This window comes from Zalophus californianus, chromosome 1 (assembly GCF_009762305.2).
Source record: "Zalophus californianus isolate mZalCal1 chromosome 1, mZalCal1.pri.v2, whole genome shotgun sequence".
Lineage (NCBI taxonomy): Eukaryota > Metazoa > Chordata > Mammalia > Carnivora > Otariidae > Zalophus > Zalophus californianus.
This window is the reverse complement of record NC_045595.1, coordinates 24,991,524-25,008,622: the sequence shown is the minus strand read 5'-3', so window position 1 is coordinate 25,008,622 and position 17,099 is coordinate 24,991,524. Positions and strand designations below refer to the sequence as shown.

The window sequence follows — 17,099 nt, the reverse complement described above, 5'->3', positions numbered from 1 at the left end:
AGAACACCTGTTTGTTTGAATTTGTCATGAGAATCACACTATGGGAGCTTAGAGACTGAACACTGCTCTGTACCTCAGTTTCCTCACCTGTAAACTGAAATCAAAACAGTGCCCCACCTTAGGGTTGTGAGGATTAAAATGAGTTAGTTCATGTAAAGTACTTAGGACCTGGCCCGCAGTAAGTATGAAAATACTAGCTGTTATTCTGTTGATTTCATAATACAAAATTGCCTTTGTGGTTAAATTTAAGGATATTTATTGTTGGCACAAGCAATCCATAAATAGAACTGATAGTGAATTTTTTTTTTAAAAAAAGATATATACAAGGAGTCTTAATACAGCATTTTTAAATAATAGCCAAAAGCTGGAAACAGCAAAAATATCCAAATTCTATAGTGTAAAACACAATGACAGAGCACATGAAATATAAATTATGTTACTAGACATTTTTATATATTTGTCCATGTAAAGGAATAAGCAAATGGAGGAGCATGCACTACATTGTGGACAGTGGCTTTTTGGAGGATGGAATTATGAGAAGCGGAGCTTCAGTTCCTGGGTTCTTGACCTTTGGCATCTTGGGAAACCTATGAATTCCCCTGCCCCCTAGAAGGCCATCTCTATATGCCTAAAATTAAATACATAAGATGACAACAAAACCCAGTTATATTGAAATGCAGTTATCAAAATCTTTAAATTACAAATTTGTAGTAAGAGTTACACATGTGCTTCTTAATTAATGCTTTAAGTAACAAGATCTGGCAGTAAGTCCAATAACTAATACACCTTCTACTAGATGATACTTTGAAATACCTGTACCGACCATTCTGTGGTTTGAAAATATAGTGATTTCTATGGTGACAAAGTCATGGGTCTGCTAATGCTTCTGTGATCTGTCGCCTTCATTTATACTGGAAGAAAATGCTAGATTTCAGTTGTTAATGAAACTAAAGATGTATTTTTTTTTCCATCCAAGTTCACAGATGCCCTGAATTTTGTCCATGCACTTCTTGGGGGGCTGAGAATTCTAAATTAGGAATTCTTGATTAAGACACTCGATCTGCTATAATAGGTCTTTTGCATTGTATTACTTTAGTAATTCAAATGACTGAAGTAAAAAATGCAACAAATATAATTAATTTTGGCCTATTGGTATGTGAGGTTGTTAGTGTTTTAAAGGAGAGAATGTAAAATGTTGTATAGAAGTAAGGGGCTGGAATAATGATGATATTGTTTTTAGGAAAACCTTGCAATAACCATTAAATCAATTCTCAACACTTGGATATAGGATTTTCTTTGATATCACCTCAGCTTTTTGAAATAGATTAATTGAGAGGTGCCTGGGTGGCTCAATCGGTTGAGCATCAGACTCTTGATTTCCGCTCTGATTGTGATCTCAGGGTCATGAGATCGAGCCCTACCTCGGGCTCATGCTCAGTGGGGAGTCTGCTTCAGATTCTTTCCCTCTTCACCCCCCCCCCCCCCGGCTCAGGTGCACTTGTATGCACCTGTGCACTCTCTCTCTCTCTCTCTCAAATAAATAAATCTTTAAAAAAGAAATATATTAATTGAGTCACCCCAGTATTTTAGTAGAAAATCTTTTCTGCTTCTTCTGTTATTAGAAAAAATAGTCTTAGTGTAGAAAAATGTTTTTATTTGGTAGAAATGAATTCTAAAGTATTTAGGGATAGAATGTCATTATATTTGTAATTTACTTTGGACCTCTTTCGCATAAAATATGAAATGAATATTTTAAAGAGAAAAACAGTTTTATTTTTTATACACAAGTAATTCTGCACACATTTCCACCATTAAAAAAAAAATCAAACAACAGCAATAGAACTAACAGCCCCTTGATGATGTCCTGGTTCCACGTGTCTCTTCAGCTATAATCCTGGTTATCAGTTTAGTCTCCTTCCAGGTGTTTAGACCTAGTTAGACATATAGATAGAGGAATAAAAATTAGCTTGTGGTAGCTTTTTACAGACATAGGTGTTGCCATTTTTTATTTTACTTTGCAATTTGCTTTTTTCTCCTTTTAAGTAGTCTTTATTGTTTAAGAGCAGTTCTAGATTCACAACAAAATTGAGCAGAGAGTACAGAGGGTTTCCATACGTGCTCCCACCCTACACATGCAGAGCCCTGTCCCCCATCATCAACATCTACCAGAGTGGTACCTTTGTTATAATCAACGAACCTACACTGACACATAATCATTACCCAAAGTCCATAGTTTACATTAGACTTCACTCGATGTTGTACATTCTGTGGCTTTTGACAAAGGTGTGATGACAAATATCCACCATTATAGCATCTTGCAGAATAGTTTCACTGCCCTGAAAATCCTGTGCTCCAGCCTATTCGTCCCTCCTTCCTGCAGCCCCTGGCAACCACTGATCTTTTTACTGTCGCCACAGTTTTGCCTTTTCCAGAATGTCATACAGTATGTAGCCTTTTCAGACCGGCTTCTTTCACTTAGTAATATAAATTTAAGTTTCCTCCATGTCTTTTTTTGTGGCTTGAGAACTCACTTCTTTTTTTATCACTGAAATTGTATTTCATTGTATGGCTGTACCACAGTTTATTCATTCACTTATTAAAGGATATGTCTTATTTTTTTAACTACTGCTTATTATTGCATAAAACAAATGGATCATAGTTTACTTTAATATGATTCTCCATGATTTTAACACGATTCTCCATTGAGGGGCACTACTGATGGCCAGTATTTTCTAGTTACAAAGACCGTCTCATCCTCCAGAGCAAGCAGTAAGATAAATACAAAAAAAGTGCCTGTGGACATATGCTATTTTAATGTTAGTATGAAAAATGTTAAATTACTATTTTTGTGGTTCAGATTCCTGTGCTCTTTTTTTGTTCTGCTTCCATTCATGGACACCAGAGAAAAACAAATAGATAAAAACCATACTGTTATCAAATGCAGATCTGAACAGGCTGTGAGCATTGGAGAAAGAAAGTTATTTTGTCTCCGTCATGTGTGCGTCAGTTAAGCAAAAGTATATGCACTGTTTAAATTTATATATCCAGAAGCATATTCCTTCTGAGTCACCCATGGTTCAAAAGAAAGAAAAGGAAAGAAGGAAGGGAGGGAGGGGAAACTGTAGTTGTGAATTCAAAGAGTATATTTGTGATGTTGACAAAGTTTATAGCTCAACTGCCTTTGAAATTTTGCAGTTTATCAGTAGCTCTATTTTGACTGAGATTATTTGTGGTAAAAAGTCACCAGAAAACAATTGTTCATAAATACTTTTGCTTATGATTTTTTTTTCTAAAATGTAGCCTAGGTCTGTCCACCTAAAAATTATGTAAATAGTCTTGGTTAGGAAGTTCCATCTGGGCTTCCGTTCCCAGCTAATTGAGTTTTTCCCCAAATGACTTACATAATTGCATCAAGCTTCCTCTTTGATCTGGTTATATGTTCCAGGTTTGAATAGCAGAAGCTGTTTTTTTTTTCCTCCTTATTTTCTCAGTTGTGTCTGATGCTCATTCTCTGTGAAGAAAAGGTAGTATGTTGACTTTTCCCCTTGATGTTGACTGTGCATAAACTTTTTATGTCATCTGATTGATACTTAGGTTCTTGGGTAACTTCTGAAAAATGCCAGAAGAATGAAGGGTCCAGGAGAAATCTCATGGTTTGTGCATCTTCCTCCACCCTGCTGTCTAGTTTAACAGTGCTATATGTAGATCATTTTATGGGGAGAGTTGAACCCATATGAGCAGGTGGTTTCTTGGCAAACGACACTCATGGTTGGTATTGATTGTGAAGCATTTGAAACTGAGCCATGGGCTTATCTTCAGTCATCAAAATGCCAGCTTGTGGTCAACTCTGTAGAAGTCATGCAGGGAACTGAAGGTGTTTATTGTGGTTTTTTTCCTGAGCAGAAGACTGATTTTTTTTTAAGATTTTTTATTTATTCATTTGACAGAGAGAGACACAGTGAGAGAGGGAACACAAGCAGGGGGAGTGGGAGAGGGAGAAGCAGGCTTCCCGCTGAGCAGGGAGCCCGATGAAGGACTCGATCCCAGGACCCTGGGATCATGACCCAAGCCAAAGGCAGACGCTTAACGACTGAGGCACCCAGGTGCCCCAGAAGACTGATTTTTCTTCTTCTAGTTCTATAAGTGAATTTCTTTTACTGCCCACATGCCTCAAAATACCAGTTTACCAAATTGGAGTCTTCTACTGAAGACTAAAATCAATACATCTACACTATTTTCTTCACCTTTATTTGGCAAAGGAAAGTGATGCATTTGCTGGCCAGATCTATATAAATTCTATCAAGGAAATATTTATCACTATAGAATTAATGAGTTCATCTGTTCATTCTTTAGTGCATTCATGAAATCATTCATGACTCATTCAATCAACTGATATTTATTGAACTTTAGCCTGTGTTAGGCACAAGGACACTGCAGGAAGTAACACTTAAGACTTTTTGGTCAACAGACAAGTGGGATTGCTCTTGATTTTGTTGCAGGTTAACCAAGCACAGGGAAGACACATCTTAGCTATACCTGGGATTGGTTTTCTCCTTCTTGTAGGGGAGTAATTCCAGATTGTTGGTTGGTTTTGAAAGAAAGAAATTTTGCTATAGATTTCACTGCTACTGAGATTTTTCTCCCTTAGAGGATCCTTGAAATGGACTTATTTTCTTTTAGCTGGTCAATGCACAGGTTCATCTGGGGAAGTGCTGCACTTTATTTTATGCAAAAGCCAGCCTTGAGAAATTATACTGTATGGCGGGTAGGCTTTGCTTCGTGTTCTTCTTACAGTTAGGGTATTTAGCTCTGAGAGCGCTGGGTTTCAGAGCAAAATCTCTAGAAGTTTTAGACCTGGAAGGGACCTTAGAAACTATTTAGTTGAATGCATTTCATTTTGTAGATATGAAAATTGAAATGAGACAAGTCAAGTGCCCTGCCCAAAATGACCAAGGAAGAGTAAAAGTCTCTTGGGACTCATGTTCTGGATTGTACCTGAAATCCAGGAACATGCAGAAGCTAAGAGTTCTGGTTCTGGTGTTTTGAATTCTGGCCTCACCACTTCCTAGCTGTGTGATCTTGGGCAGCATATTCGACCTCTCTGGGTTATAGTTTCCTTGGCTAGAAAATGCAGATGATAATTGAGTTGTTGTAAGGGTTCAGTAAGATAATGTAGCAGGGCTTTGGCACACAGTAAGCACTTCATTACTGCTGATGTAAAATAATCCAGGAGCATGGGACGGGACACAGACAGAGATATTGTCTATTTTAGGCACTACTGTCACCCTGGTGCCCAAGAAAGTGCCCGGTATGTATCCAGCCCTCAGAAAAAGATTTGTTGAATGGATTTTTTTCAAATGTAAATTTGGTAATTCTCATAAAAGACAAGTGATACCAGGAAGGCAGAAATAAAGATGTTTATGTGTTGCTTAAAACAAGAGGGAGTCCTGTGGCCTTTTGGGAGGAACAAGTTTGATTTTAAATGAATTATTATTTGTAAATAATAATTAATAGAAGTATTTAACAAAATGTCTCAGCTGTTGATTGCATTCTGCAAAGGTTGATTCAGAGCTAAGCAGTCACGAACAATGGGTAACTGGCTGATAACATCACCGTGAGCTCTGCCTGATGAAGAGCCAGAACCACACCATGATCACGTCCAGCTGGACCACTTTCATCAGGCTCCCCTCATCTCCGTAGTGGCTGGATGATTCCAGAAGCCTCCCACCAGGTCTCCTTGCTTCTGCCCTTGACCTTCTGTTGTCCACTCTCAACACAGCAGCTAGAGAATTTCTTTTAAGCCTAAGTTAAAGTTACACACCGTCTTGCTCATGTTTCCCTCCTGACTCAGTGGCATCACTGCATCTTTCTAGTGGCCCTTGAGGCCGAGCACACTCAGGTCATGAGGCTTCTTCTGCACCTCATCACCTACCACTCTCCCTTGCCCTGTACTCTCACACCCTGGCCCTCCTTTTCTTCTACACTCACATGCCAGGGCCTTGGCAAAACCAATTCTCTCTATGGAAAACTCTTTTCAATACCCATAGGACATATTTCCTCATCTTCCTTCAGGTATCTGCTCAAAGGTCTTCCTACCTGACTTTATTTTCTTCTTCCTAGTATTGCCACACTATGTATTTTTATTTATCAGTATCTTCACACTGGGATATAACTTTTCTTTTTCTGCCTTATACCTAACATCTGGAATGGTGTCTCACACAGAGTGTGTCCAATTCACATTTGTTGGATAACTGGATGAGCGGCCACTTCATCATTCATGTTTCACACTGTCTTTGGGAGGTGACTGTAAACATGACTTCGATTTATCTTGGCAACATTTTAAGAACGTCTGTCTTCCTCTGTGCACATTTTTGCATTCTCTCATTTTGAAGAACAGTGATAAAACAAGAGGATAAAACCAAGGCTGACCTACCTGAAGAGACCTCATGGTATCCAAAGCAAGACAAGTGAACATAGGGCCAGGGTTTTATGAGCTAATAAAAGAAATCAGCCTGAAGATAAGAGGACATAAGCAATATGGAATGTACACATGATTTGTGCAGATGTGGAATCGTGAATGCCCGCGCTCGCACATCTAACTCTCTCAGGATAATGGGCAGAACGGAAATTTTCTGTTAAAATGAAAAACATTCCCCTTTTGAAGTCTCAGTTCCTTTCCGTTTGGTATTTACTGAATGCTGAATGCTGCTCCTCATGCCCACCATGTGGTCGTGGAAAGAGAGGAACTTGTAAGGCGTCACGACGCTCATCTCTGGTTGATCCGAGTTAATGGGAAGGAGTATATTCTGGGACATTTAACAACAGTAGAGTGCCAGTACATGATTTGTATCTCAGCCTGGAATGTGTTCTGGCAATTGTATTGAAATGTGAACGTGCCTTGCATTCTTGAGCATTCTCAGTGCTGTGGAGAAAATAAGGGAGCCGCTTCGGAGAGACTCAATTTTGTAGGAACAAGAAGTGTGCCACGTTCTTCCAGCTGGACCCAAGTGGAATTCTTCCCCACTTGCCTTCCAGGGTGAGTGGAGGCGCCCCACCTGGGAAGGGGCCGTGGGGTACCTGCCATGCTGACCCACCACCTTCAGCTTCCCCTTACCTTGTGTTTGGCTTATCTTACTTGGAGAAGGTAAATAAGGCTGTGGTTTAAAATGGCTTTTATTGATTATAAGACAGTGGGAAATTAAGTAAGAGGTGCTGCATGGACCCCTCTAAATGGACGTAATGATACTCAGTTTAATCATGCTAATAATTTAAAAGAAAGGGGGGCGCCTGGGTGGCTCAGTCAGTTAGCATCTGCCTTCGGCTCGGGTCATGATCTCAAGGTCTTGGGATTGAGCCCCACATCGGGAGCCTGCTTCTCCCTCTCCCTTTGTCCCTCTCTCAAAATAAATAAATAAGTAAATAAAAATCTTAAAAAAAAAAAAGTAGGCTTATTTTTATTTGCAAATAACCCAAATGACAGAGACTCACCTACAGCGGACAGAGGCGACTGCCCTTTGAACAACATGTCCAGCCTCGCAGATGGCACCTCACCAGCCACCTGTCCACATGTTAAAGCCACAGGAATTGACTAAATTCCACAGAGGAGAGAGAAGAGAGAAAACATCTTTGTAACACGGTTTGGTTTTCACAAATTTGAAAGTTATGTTTAGCTGAAACATATGTGGCTTTAAAAAATTGTAAATTGCCTTCCTTTAAAGTTGACGTTTCCTGTTTTGCTTGTGCTTTGTGTCTGAAGCACCACACTGTCCATGTTCTCTGACACATGCCTGCTCTAAGTTGCGCTGTGTTCCTCGATGACAGGCCTCCCTCCGTAATACAAGCAGCAACTGAGGCTGAGATTTCATTTAAATTGTTGTCAGATTGCGGGAGATAGGCCATGTGCTTGCTGTCCCCGCGGGAAAGTGGAGGAGTGTCTGAAATGAGAAATGAGCCACTGCTGGCGGTGGTCATGAAGAATGTGTCTGAAAACAGGGATGGTATAAAGGGAGGGTTAGCTCTGTGTGTTATATAACGAAGGGCTTGATTGATGGGGTCTCGAGAAACCACAGTAAGGAACAAAATTGCCATTGGGACCCCAGACATTTTGTTTAGGTTAGGAACTTCCATTTGATGGAAGGTCTCATGTTGTTAGCAGAAGAGTGACATTTGATTGAGTAGACATCAAAATGTTCCTATATTTTATGTGATGTGGTCTTGAAGAAGAAAGTGTGCTTCTGAGAGAAGGATTATCAAGTCATTTCCCTCTCTCCTAGAAAGATCTGTGTGAAGCAGCATTGATCATTGAATAGCTTCCCAATGTACACAAGTGACTCAGAAGACATTTCTCTAAGATCCTCAAGGACCTTAACGTGCATTTTTAAATTCTTTTTCTCATTAATTCTTTTATTCATATTCATATTGATTGAGCATCTCTACGCTCGTACTGTGTTGATAGAGGATAAAATGGTGACAAGATAGGCAAGTTTCTGGTAATTTACAGCCTAGTTGAGGAGGCAGACATTAATTAATAATTACAGTAACAAGAATATAATAACAACTGGAAATAAAAGCTTAGAAAGCGAGAGAAGCATGTTGCTGTGAGGGCATTTAATCAAGGACCCTGACCTAGTCATGAAAGGTCAAGGAAGGCTTCTTTGAGGAAGTGAGATCTGAAAGAAGGGAGAAATGTTAACTAGATCAAAGGTGAGAATGAGAGTTGCAGCATGGGAACAGCATGTGCAAGGGTCCTGTGGTAGGATGGAGCATGCTGCTTTAAAGGCAAGTGCGTCTGGCCAGTGGTAGATGGTAAGATTAGAGCAATTGGCAGAAAGCAGACCATGCAGAGCCTCAAAGAACATGCTCAAGATTTAGATTGTTATCCTAAGAACAGTAGGGAGTCACTAGCAGGGCTACGGGGAGGTTTAAGCAAGGGCGTGTTGTGTGTTTTGAGAAGATTCTCCCGGTTGCTGAGTGGAGAATGTCTCAGAGGAACCAACATTTGATGTAAGACTTAGCTGGCTGTGGAGCAGATGAGTTTGAGGAATGTGTGTAAAACTTTGTATCTTTACTGCCTCATCTGGGATAGGCATTTCTCAGCATGGATTAGAAGACTAGGGTTTTATTTTGACTTTTGTCATTGGTAGCTATCTGACCTTGTACCTGTTGCTTCACCTCTCTGGGCACCAGTTCCCACATCTGTAAAGTAAAGCAGTCAAATTACATCCTTTCCAGTGCCCCAATTCCCTGATCCATGATGTTTTGGGTACCATGGGTTTTTCAGGTAGATGATTAGAAGGTAAATACATTAGATGTTGGTTAATAATGGGAGACCAGCATCTTAAGTTTGTTCATGTGACCACCCTGCTTCAAGTCCTTCTCTCCACTCCTTGGATAGTGGAAGAAGTCATAAGCAGTCAAGGACACTAGTGCATACTTTTCCATTTCTCATTATGGCAAACATAAGACTGTTCTTTAATTAGGAGCTGTCTTAGCTCAGGCTGCTATAACAAAATACCTTAGTCCAAGTGGCTTAAACACTTGGACTAAGTGTTATAGTCCTGGAGGCTGCTGCTATAACAAAATACCTTAGTCCAAGTGGCTTAAACACTTGGACTAAGTGTTATAGTCCTGGAGGCTGGGAAATTCAAGTCCTTATATTCCTGGAGGCTGGGAAATTCAAGATCAAGATGCCAGAACATTTGATCTCTGGTGAGAGCTCTCTAACTGGCTTGCAGACAACCACCATCTCACTTTCTCTCTGTGTCCTCAGATGGCTGGAAGAGAGACAGGAGCTCTTGTAAGGGCACTAATCTCATTGTGGGGGCCCCATCCTCATGGCCTCACCTAAACCTAATTGCCTCCCAAAGGACTACCTCCAAATACCATCACAATGGGGGTTAACATATGAATGTTAGGGGCACACAAATATTCAGTCCATAACAGATGCCTTTTTGAAACCCACCAGATGTGATTCATTAGAAAAATAAAACAAAACCGTTCACACGAGTAGGAGTGAAAGCAGGGATTCTAATGAAGCAGCCCCGTGAACACAGCCCAAATGGAGTGGAAAAAAGCGAGAGGAGTTTTTGCTAAGGGGGTTCGTTTGACTCTTGTGCCCTATGATTTTGGAATCCTTTGTCAGCAGTTGTAACAGGTGTGCTCAGCTGCAACCACAAACATTTTCCAAAGGAGGAGTGTTGATAACATTTTCATTGACCTAAAAACAAATCTAATGAGAGAGCCAAAGGAAAGACAGGAGGTGTAATTTGCTGGTCAGCCTTGGTCAGCTGCCCACAGCAACCTCATCCTGTGTGAGTCTTGAAATGAATGCACATTGCCACAGAGATCCCTGGAGGGCGGCACGTCTCAGCCTTGGCCCTGTAGAGGACACAAATTCAGACAAAGCAGCACTGTTGACCTTCAGACTGCAAGTGGACTGCTTTCTTCATGACGTGTCGCCCAGTGAAATAATTCGCATAAAAGCTTTTTGTTTAGCCATTGGAATAAGAGCCAGGATTTGGGAAGGGGTATTTCCCCACCCTCTTAAAATGTGGTTTGATGTTGGCTCGACTAAAGCTGTTCCATGGATCTGAGTTCAAAGTGAACACAGGATTTGTGGAGTAGAGGGGTTCTTGGGTGGTGCTTCGGTTACTCTGGGCATGGGGGGGTTGACATCTCTCACACTTAAGGAAGGACAAACTGCCCCCACTCCCCGTTCCAGTCCCCGTCACTATGTCTTTGCCTTTGTGCCATTCCTTTTAAATCCCTGAAAGGTGGATGAGCAAGGAGGGTCAGGGAGTTACCCTTCCTTTTGCTTCCCCCATTTCAAGCTGTGGATCTCTGTTTTTGACTCTGTATTAGATTGGCCAGAGGCCATTTATTTTTAGTGCACTCTGTCACTGTGTGTGGGTTTTGGGGGCCACTTGAGAACTGTTATAAGCCACTGGAAGTAGAGCTGCTACTTTTTAGATCGGAGGCATTCGGGAGAGAAAGAGTAAAAAAGAAACAAAAATGCCAAAGGTAGGGTAGAAGTTTTCAATGACCCTTAGAAGAGAGAGAGGAGCAAGAACCTGAGTGAGGCACACTCTCCAGTTTTGGGGAGAGAAGGAGTGCTGTCTGGCAGGAACTTCTGGGCTAAGCACAGGACTTGGCAGTGGTGGACTCTATTCTTGGCTCCCCGAGGGGCTCTGAGCAGCCCCTCTTCCAAGGGCCCTGAAAGTCTAGGCTTCACCAGCCCCACCCTCCAGCCCCTCGGCAGTACAAGCACAGGCTCCCTTTAAGGAGCTGGTGGCCCACTGCCCCCTCTGCAAATGCATCAAGAGAGGGAAGCCCAGGTCTGGAGCTCCTGCTTTACCCTCTTTACCCTCTTGCTTGCCCTGCTAGGAGGAGGGTTTCCTTTGGCATGTTTTTACGTGGGCAATGTAGGTTTTAGATTTTGAGTATTTGAGGAGCTCACACAGGTTTTGTTCCAACCCTAGATGTCAGAATTGGGCCCTGGTCCCTTTATAGATCACCTGGGGCCATCCCTTGACAGTCTGCAAGGCCAGATGGTTTCTCAGACTCCTGTACGCCCCACCCTCCCTCCAAAGTGCACGATCAAGGCTCCAGGCAGAAGGCACCAGAGGAGCCCGGTCCCACCACAGCACTGACCACGACTTCCTGAAGGCTCGCTGTTCGCTGGTGCCTGGCACTGTGTCCGGCAGCTCCTCTCGTCAGCTGACCCAGCCCGGCGGGTAGTTATCATGAGGCCCATCTTACAGGAAACAGGGGCAAATGCTGTTTCTTTTCTCTGAGCTTCACTGACTTGCACAGGGGTCTTTCCTGGCTGTGACCTCTTGTTCTCTCTGTTGGCAGCAGAGGGCCAGAGGTGCTTTATTGCTGCAACGTGGCCTTTTTCATCCCCAGCCCAGGGAGCGCTCATAAAGACAGATCTGTTCTTTAGCAGTTTCTCAGCAAGAAAAGCGTGGTGTTGCCATTCCTTACAACTGGCCATTGCCATCCTCTCAACGGAAAATGACCTTAGTGCATGTTTTTTCCTTTTGCCTTACCCCCCCAACATCTATTAGGCTGATTTTTTAAAACATAAATCAGATCATTTTACACCCCTTGATCAAACTTCTAGCAATTTCCATAGAGTCTATAAATTTGGATTAGAAAAAAAATCACATCTTTATTTTCACTAACTTCCAACTGAAAAAATACATTTCCTTTTGTTACAAATGAGAGCAGCAAACCATAGCAGTACCTGTGACTCTGTCACCGAAAGAATGCCCTGATATTTTCTTTTTACATGACACTGGTTGCATATATCTCTAAATATCTTGCATGTACATGATTACTGAAAATGACAGTAGTTAACAGACCCATCACCAGATCTTGTTATTTAAAGCATGAGCAAAGAAATCATTTGTACCATATGATAAATTAATTAATATGTTGATAACTATTTTAATATAATGGGTTTCCTTCATTAGAAGTGGACCAAGGTGGGCGGGTAGGGGAGTGATGGGAGCAGTTGCCCTATTTCAGGCAATAAGGGAATGCATTGGCTAAAGAATTGAAAAGCAATAAAAAGTTGACTTCAGGTCTATGTGCTTTTTATTATCACTATATGCTGGCAACTCCAAACAATGTAATTGACAAAATACTCCTCCGTGCCAAGATAAACCATTTCCACTATCCCCCTGCCCTGATAACCCAACTATGATCTTCATAGTCCTAATTTTTTTAAAGATTTTATTTATTTATTTTAGAGAGTGGCAGGGGCGGGGAGGAACAGACAGGGAGGAGCAGAGAGGGAGGGACAGCAGACTCCCCATGGAGCCCAGAACCTGACATGGGCTCGATCTCATGACCCTGAGATCAAGACCTGAGCTGAAATCAAGAGTCCAACATTTAACCAGCTGAGCCACCCAGGTGCTCCTTCATAATCCTAATTTTTTTTTTCTTTGTTTCTGTTTTGTTTTGTTCTTTGTCATTTAAAAACACTTTGTAACGAGTGGTCCGTAGGCTTCAGCGTGCTGCCCATGAGGTTCTTGGCACAAAAACAATGAAGAATCCCTGCCTTAGAATAAAATACAGATCCAGCTTCCTTGGCCTGCAGGGCCTGATATGCCTAGGCTCCTGCCTACCTGCCAACCTCATTCCCTCCATCATCCCCCTCCCTTGGCACCTTCTAGTAAACCAGAATGTCCTGGTGTTCCTTAAACATGCCGGGTTCGTTCCTGTCTTTCTTCTTCCCCCAGATCTGGCTCCCATCTTGCTCTGATCTCAGCCTTTTATTCTGTGTCCTTGTAGAGGCCATGCCTCATATCATCCCTGATAATCCTGTCAGGGGAGACCCTTCCCTCCCCCAGTGTTTCCTCTTGGCAGTTAGAGCTAGTCACTGGAAGGTAAGTCCACAAGCACACGCAGGGACCCTGATTGTCAATTGTTGTAATCCCTGCTGTAGCCCCAGCCTGGAGCACCTTGGCAGACACTGGCCAGGGCCTCGGTGTCCTCCGAGCTGAGTTTGCATCTCTTGAACTCTCCATGGTAGCAGCCAGTTAATCATATTTATTTAATCACTAGGTTTAAAACCATTAAAGTGGTTGCTTCAAAACCTAGGGAAATGTATTCAGCTACAAAAATGCATGTGGATATAGTGAATAGGTTATGTAAGTGACCCTGAAAGAAAAAAAAGAAACCTGTCAAATGTAATTTATAGGTCAGAAAAGGGCACCAGATTCCCCCTCCCGCCTTCTTTGGTGGCAGATCAGCTTGGAAAAAGCTGCAGAAATCTGACAGAACTTTAGACAGCAAGGATGCTGTGTCTCACAGAATAAGTACAGAGTTAGGCTGGACCCCGGTTGGCTGACTCAGTTATTTAACTCAAAGCAAATACCAGGCCTTCCCATCTCCCCAGATTCTCCATATGCTTCAGGCTGATAATTTTCATGGTTGCAAGATGCCTGCTCGTAGCTATGGAAGCAATGTGCTTCCATTTTCTGGAAAATAAGTCCTTCCTTTTAGTGTGATTGTCACATTAAGTCATAAGCTCATCCCAGTGCAAGCTCCCAGAGGAATGCTAGGCAGTTTGACTCAGATGATGCAGTGGGCATGCTGTAAATATTTGCAGAAAACAGGGGTTCCATAAGAAGGAGAAAGAGGGAGTAGCTATTAGAAAGGCAACCCACAGTGTCCATTATAGGTGTAGCTCTTTAAAAAAACAAATTTCTGAGGGGGGCTCAGTTGGTTGAGCATCTGACTCTTGGCTGGGGTCATGGTGTCAGGGTTGGGGGACTGAGCCCCACACTGGGCTCTACACTCAGCAGGGAGTCTGCTTGGGGCCCTCTCTCCCTCTGCCCCTCCCCCTGCTTGCACACATACTCTCTCTTAAATGAATAAATAAATCTTTAAAAAAAATCAAATTTCTTATTGTTTTATTGTTGGATAACTACTTAGAATGGATTCTGAAGGGAATAGCTTGAAACTTTTTGTTTTTTATTTTTTCAAATACATAGGTCATTTTTCTTCTAGAAAAGAATTTTTTTTTTAATTATTGCCTTTATCTTGGCCTTGTTATCCGGCATGTGATCTGGCAGCTGAAGAATTATGGCCCATGGCTGCAGACGTGGATGCTTATATATAACAGGCTTTGGTCTCCATAGTTAGTTTTAAGGGAGAATGTGTGCCAGGGATTTGGAAAAGCTCTAATATAAATTTTCAAATAAATGACATCGCTTAGACCTTACTTAGATTATGAAGATGCAGTCAATTGATCTTGGAAGGCAGAGCAAAGCCTCTGACTGAGCTCCAAAAAGCCTCTCTCTCTCTCTTTTTTAAATTCCTGTTTTATTAGAGCAGAAGCGTCAACTGCAATTGTGATGGGTCCTATGAAATTAAAAAAAAAAACTCTCAAGGTGAAATAGAATTTGGTTCACTTTGGGATAATTATAAAACACAAGACACAAGAAAAGAGGGGATCTATGTTTATGTAATCTATGTGTGTAAATGCACAGAGAAAGGTCTGGAAGAAGAGCCACCTCCACTTCATCAGAGAAGGGAGCTCCTCTGCAGTGGAGGTGCAGGGGGGAGGGGGCCTGAGGGGGCTCAAGCCATGTCTGTAAGGAGGACCCGTATTTATGGATTGCTGGCGTAATAAAACACTAATAAAAGATTGAGTTTGTCAGCGATAAATAGACAAGTGAAATCGCAGTATTAGATTTGATAACTTACAAATCCTTTAGCCCCATGTTGGTATGTGAAGGCTCTGGGGAAAGAGCTCAGGAAAGAGGTTGAGTTTTACAAAAAATGTGGGGTCAACGTCCTTCCAGACAGATATTAGACATAGGTCGTTCATTTTCTTTTTCTTTTTCTTCCTCTTTCCCTTATTATCTTCATAGTTTTTTTTTCTCCCTGAATTATGTGTATTTCATGTGGCTTGGTGCCTTTCAATGGTGCCACTTCCTGGGATGGGCTGGTTGTGATCGCCCAGTACCCCACCCCCACCCTTGGGACAGACATCTCCCATGGACACCAGCTCAGCCCCCCAGCCCTACCTCTCCCTCCTCAGCATTGGCCCCTGCTGTTTTGCAGGCCCTCTGCCGGCCCCACCCCCTCCAAACTGAGTGAAATGCCCTAACTGGAATGAGAAAAGAAGCCCTTTGAAAGCCAAATAGTGGAGCTAAAAAATGACACTTGTCTTGTTGGAGGTGTGGCTTTAGAAGTTAAATTTCCTTGTGTTTTAGGGTTAAGGGTAAGTATTTGGAATGCCTTTACTGATGGCAACTCTCATCCAGCACCTGTGCGTGTACGTCTCAAATGTGGGAAAGCTGCGATTCAGTTTTACGGCTGTTTCCCCTTCAGAGTCTCTAGTTCTGTGATGCAGTCACTCGGGGTGGGGGGCGGGGGGAGCAGGCTGCCCAGAGTACTTGTTTTCATATCAATAAAATCCATGTATTGCTACCAGGATGAGACGTTTTGAAAGTCAGAAAACACGTGTTTGGATTCCTGTTCCTCCACTCTCTTGGGAAAAGAGAGTTTTCTCCCTTGAAAACAGCCAGACTTCCTGACCATAGTCCTTTCCACTTTCTGCTCCTTCTGCATAAAAATGCCAACAGTATTATTGCTGGACAACCTCAAGTCTTTCTCGCTGCAGTGAAACCCCTTTGGTGATTGCAGGTACCGCGCCATCCTCCTGCCCCTCACCTCCATCTTTCTCCTCTCCACTCTCCTCAGCTCCATTTGCTCCTGGATCCACTCCGGTCTTGATTCCTCCCTTAGTCCTCATCTGACCCGATAGCCAGACATCATGTGGCGTTGGCCAACCAGGTCTCGCCATGGCCACAGCTAATGGCTTTTTTTCCCCATCCTGACCTCTGCCGTGTGGTATGACTGACCGTTCCTGATCCAGATCTCCCTTCTGTGTGGCTTCCGTGACCTACACTCTCCTGATTCACCCTCCCCTTTCTGGCTGCCCCACCTTGGATTCCTTCACACGTTCCTCTTCCTGTGCTCATCCCTTAAATGGAAATGTCTGTCGGGGTCCTGAGTGAGGCCTCCTGGTCAGCTGCATCTGAGTGTCTCCCCCAGAATTCATCCTTTACTTGTTTAAGGTATAGTTCCTGCCTTCCCCCACCATCAAACCCACTGCCCCTCAAGGTATCTGTGTCCCCCCGAATAGCACCTCTCAGTTGGCAAAGCCAGAAACCTGGGTGGCATGGTGGCCTGGTTCCCTATTCTTGTTTCCCACGCTGAATCTGTATCACCAAGTCTCAACTTGCCCACCCCCTAAGTATCTCTGGAATCCTCTGGTTTTCTCCAGCCCCGATGCCTCTTCCTTTGCTGAGGGCATTTCTTCTTTGGCCCACATTCCTGCTGCCTTCTTCCTCCCCCTCCCATCTATTCCCTGCAGAAAGCCAGAGGGCCCTTCCTAAAACACAAGTTGGGCTGTCACTCTGCTACTTTACCTTTTTGCTGCCCCTTCCTGTTCCCTCTAGAGAAAGCCCAAGGAGAAAGCCTGCTTCTCAACGTGACTTGCAAGCCCCAGCCCTGCCTGCCCCCTGTGTCTTTTACCATTTCTTTTCTCCCTTGAAAACAACCAGACTTCCTGACCATAG

At 42.8% G+C, this 17,099-nt stretch overlaps 1 protein-coding gene across 6 annotated transcripts in view; it reads left to right on the top strand.

Moving 5' to 3' along the window:
- Positions 1–17,099, top strand: part of ARHGEF3 (Rho guanine nucleotide exchange factor 3) — a 308,196-nt gene that overhangs the window by 172,603 nt on the left and 118,494 nt on the right. The gene's annotated exons all lie outside the window — the stretch shown is intronic.